This window comes from Bos javanicus, chromosome 23 (genome assembly GCF_032452875.1).
Source record: "Bos javanicus breed banteng chromosome 23, ARS-OSU_banteng_1.0, whole genome shotgun sequence".
NCBI lineage: Eukaryota > Metazoa > Chordata > Mammalia > Artiodactyla > Bovidae > Bos > Bos javanicus.
The window spans coordinates 17,735,549-17,740,196 of NC_083890.1; the positions used below are offsets into that span (position 1 = coordinate 17,735,549).

Genomic DNA, 4,648 nt, shown 5'->3' on the forward strand with positions numbered 1-4,648 from the left:
ACCCATTGCTCCATTGCCTCCCCCATCGCCTCGGAGCCATCATTTCCGGCCCTGCCACCCTCCTCTCCCATCCTCTGTGGTCTTGTCTGAGAAAGAGGTCACAGTTTGTTAACAAGGGTCTTAAAGACTGATTCCTCCACCCTGTCTTCCACCACCACCTTTTCTTTTCAGAGCAGCTAAGGAGCGAAGGTCCCTAGGTGGGAGCAGGAATCTTTTCGGAGAGGCTGGAAAACTTGAGTTTTTGAGAGGACCGGGCAGTCCCAGTTGGTTCTGGGGAGCCCAGCTAGATGCTGACCCCACCCCTTCCTTGTCCCTTGCCCCAGCTGGAGATGTCACCATCTTTTATCTGGGTGGCCTTGGCAAGTTATTTTATTTCTCTAGCTGTCTCCTTTTTCTCATCTGTCAATTGGGGGTGACAGGGAGTTCCCTGGTGTCCTAGAGGTTCGGATCCCAGGCTTTCACCGCCGTGGCTGGGGTTCAATCCCTGCTCTGGGGACCAAGATCCTGCAAGCCATGCGGCATAACGCCCCCCCAAAATGGGGGTGACAGTGCCTGTCTCAGGGGTGCTGTATGGACGACTAAGATTAAGAGGGTGAAGCACTGTGCTTCCCACAGATGGTAAAGCTCTCATTGTCACCTGAAAACTGGGTTCCCCTCTTAGTGGATGCTAAGCCAAAAGACACAACCAACTCAAAGAGCAGAAGGATTTATTACTTGCAGCAAATAAGGAGAACACCGGAGATCTTTCCCAAAGCTGTGTCTCCCCAAACGGCAAAATCGGGCAAGTTTTTTTGTTTGTTTTGTTTTGTGTTTAAGTTAAAAAAGAGTAATTTTTAAATTTTTTATTGGAAGTTTTAAACTGAGGGTATATGCATATGCATGAAGGGGCTTGAGAGGAGGAGAATTCTGCCTGGATTACGGCAAAGGTTAACAGAGGACAGGCTTCAGTTGATCGAAGTCACCAGGGGTCAGAAAAAGTCAACCTTGTCATCCCATATGTTTCTGTTGAGCTGGTGGTTGAGCACTTCTGGCTAATCTTTACCAGTGAAACAGAACTGGAAGTCATAATTTATAACTGATTTGCCATTCTTACTTCTCTTGCCTCATGAATCATTTGTTCTTCCGTTCCCTTAAGACCATCATTACTGAGACCTACTCAAGTGCAAGCATTGTGGTGGGCCTGGGTCACAAAACAGGTTTAGGCTCAAAATGCTTTCTCTTTTGTTAAAAAACAGTATCTGGTTATTTTCCTCCAGGGACCCCCTACCCTCTCTGCTTCCGTTGTCACCATGCTGAGCAGAGCCCTATATATAGTCTGTGCTCTGAACAACCCAAGGGGGCGCCATTCACCCCGATTAGGATGTGAGAGGCACCCTCAGTTTGACCACATGACTGTGCTGTACTGGAGAAGTGAGATGAACCAGCATACACTGAATAAATAATATCTAATTCACACATGCATTCAACACGTTTGCAAACATGCCTTTATCACATTCCTCCACACCCAAACTCTAAAACAGAAGTTGTCCCCCCACCCCCTCCCCCCAGCTACGGCCAGGCCTGGCTGCTCCCTCCTCTTGGTAGTCAAATTTGCTCTCTGCATGCACACCCTGACCACTCTTTCTGACTCAATCCATTCAAATACCCACTCTGACAATGCCTGGGAGGCCATTCCCATGACATCTCTGCCATCTCCAGAGATGGTCTGTAATCACACTTTCTGCTCTTCTCCTCTGGTCCTCAGCATGGGGAACTTCCTCTGCTCACAGCAGTGTTTTGCTGGGGAAGGGCATGAGACCATGCTGCCAGTGCCCGGCTCAGCATGTGCTGGGTGCCTGTGACTGAGGTCACGTGGTAGAGCTTGCCTCGGGATGACTCACTGCCGCTCTCCACAGCTGCTGCCCCCGTTCCCTTCAGACCCCCTCTTCAGCCTCCATCTGTATGGCAAAGACGAGGTCACCTGGGGGAACATAGGTCCCCCAGAATAGTTCTGGAGTTTTTTCCTCTGCTCTCTGAGAAAGTGGGGTCAAAATAGACCAGAAATCCTGCCATTTGCAATAAAAGGAATGGACCTTGGCACTGTGCTAAATGAGATAACTCAGAGAAAGACAAACACAGGATGATCTCATGTGTGGAATCTAAAAAAATGTTTTAAATAACTTAAAAACAACTCAGAGGACAGATTGGTGGTTGCCAGAGGTGGGGATGAGGACTGAGTGGAAGATGTTAAAGTGGTCAAAAGGAAGAAACTTCAGTGACAAACATGTGCTGGAAGGAATTCCCTGGTGGTCTAGCGGTTAGAATTTCAGTCTTCCACTGCCCGGGGCCAGGGTTCAATCCTTACTCAAAGCACTAAGATCCCACAAGCTGCACGGGTTGGCCAAAGAAATAAAAAGAACAGAAAGTCATGGGGATGTAACATATGGCACAGTGACTATGGTTAATAATACTGTGTTGTTTATTTGAAAACAGCCAAGACTATAGCTCTTAAAAGTTCTCATCACAAGAAAAGTGAGAAAGGAGAAAAGAATGTCTAAATCTAGGAATAGGGTGGAGGGTGTGACAAGAAATATACAGGATGAGCCCAGAGCATCCTGAGTGCCAAAAAGTACGGAAATGTTTAAAAAAAAAAAAAAGTAACAAAAACAAAAAACACAATGATGGGAATATGTGAAAGGTGATGTGTAATTCCCCACATCTGAAGTGTGGGCAGCTCATAGTGACTTCCTTCCAAAGAGGGACAGCGTGGAAACTGAGAGAAAAGAGTACCTTCAAGGTAGAGAAATGTGGGACTTCCCTGGCAGTTCAGTGGTTAGGACTCTGTGTTTTCACTGCCGAGGGCCCCTTAGAGGAAGTGGGAACGCACGAGGGGTGCAGTGTGGCCAAAAAAAAAAGACACATCTGACAAATAGGACCTTCGACTTCAGGCAGGTGATCAAGGTTAACATCAAGAGAGAAAAACCACGTGGATAGAATATTTCTTAGATATGATGTGATGAGAATGACATTTTATGTCTATGGTTTCATTCCCCCAAACCGCAAACTCCAGGACTTCCCTGGTGGCTCAGTGGTTAAGAATCTACCCGCCAAGGTAGGCGACACAGATTCAATCCCTGGTCCGGGAGGATTCTATATGCCGAGGATGCAACTGAGCTCGTGGGCCACAACTCCGGGGCCCGTGCTCTAGAGCCCATGTTCCACAACAAGAGAAGCCTTCGCGCTGCAACGAAGAGTCGCCCCTGCTGGCCGCAAGTAGAGAAAACCTGCACGCAGGGAAAATCTGCATTCAGTGCAACCAAAAGTGAATGGTAAATAAATAAATACTAGATATTTAGTTTAAAGATGAGGCTCCAGTCTAATCGTAAGAAAAATAGCAGACAAATCTCACTTGCGGGACATTATGCAAAACTCCTGACCAATACTCCTTCAAACTGTCAACATCGTCAAAAACAAGGCAAGTACGAGAAATTGTTACGGTCAAGAGACTATATACATACAATGGAGTATTCAGTTCAGTTCAGTTCAGTCGCTCAGTCGTGTCCGACTCTTTGTGACCCCATGAATTGCAGCACGCCAGGCCTCCCTGTCCATCACCAACTCCCGGAGTTCACTCAAACCCACGTCCATCGAGTTGGTGATGCCATCCAGCCATCTCATCCTCTGTCGTCCCCTTCTCCTCCTGCCCCCAGTCCCTCCCAGCATCAGAGTCTGAAAAGACTCTGCAGTGAGTCAGCTCTTTGCATGAGGTGGCCAAAGTACTGGAGTTTACTTGGCCACAAAAAAGAGAATGAAATCTGGCCATTTGTGACAACATGGACGGACTTGGTATTACGCCAAATGCAGTAAGTCAGACAGAGAGAGACAAACACTGCATGAGTCCACTTACATGTGGAATCTAAACAAACAAATGAACAAACATAACAAAAACAGAAACAGAGTTATAAACACAGAGAAAAAACAGCTGCTCCTGGGGAGAAGGGTAGGGGGAGGAGATACATATCTTGGAGCTATTTTTCTATCAGTATACAGAGAGCTTCCTTATGATTTTTTTTTTGTTGTCGACTATGCTGGGTCTTAGTCGTGACATGCAGGATCTAGTTCCTAGCCCAGGGATCAAACCTGGACTCTCTGCATTGACAGTGCAGAGTCTTAACCACTGGACCACCAGGGAAGTCTCTCCTTTTGATTTATTACAGCTGCAGAGTATTCCACTGCAGCAAAGTCTCATCATTTATTTATCAGCTATTTATTAAGTTGTTTGCAACCTTTCCCTACTATAAATAATGCTAAAGTTAACACTGTCCATATGTCATCTTATATAGTGGAAATATTTCTATAGGATAAATTTCTAAAAGGGGGTTACTGAGCTCAAGAATATATAGATCCGTAACTCAGATACATATTAAATTCTCCTCCATAAAGGTAATACCAATCTAAGTTCCTACCAGCAATACGAGAGTGTCTGTTTACCCACTAGTATTCTTGCCTGGACAGGACAAGAGGACATGTCCATGGACAGAGGAGCCTGCCAGGCTACAGTCCATAGGGTCGCAAAGAGTCAGGCATGACTGAACCACTGAGCACACATTTCCCCATTCAAGGCAGTATGTGGTCGAACTTTTGCATATTTACAATGTGAGAGAAGAAA

The 4,648-nt window shown here is 46.2% G+C and overlaps 1 non-coding gene across 1 annotated transcript; it reads right to left on the reverse strand.

Moving 5' to 3' along the window:
• Nucleotides 1-4,098: 4,098 nt before the first annotated feature.
• TRNAD-GUC (transfer RNA aspartic acid (anticodon GUC)) lies at nucleotides 4,099-4,171 on the reverse strand. Its single transcript has one exon. It is a non-coding gene; the product is annotated as a tRNA-Asp (tRNA).
• Nucleotides 4,172-4,648: the final 477 nt, after the last annotated feature.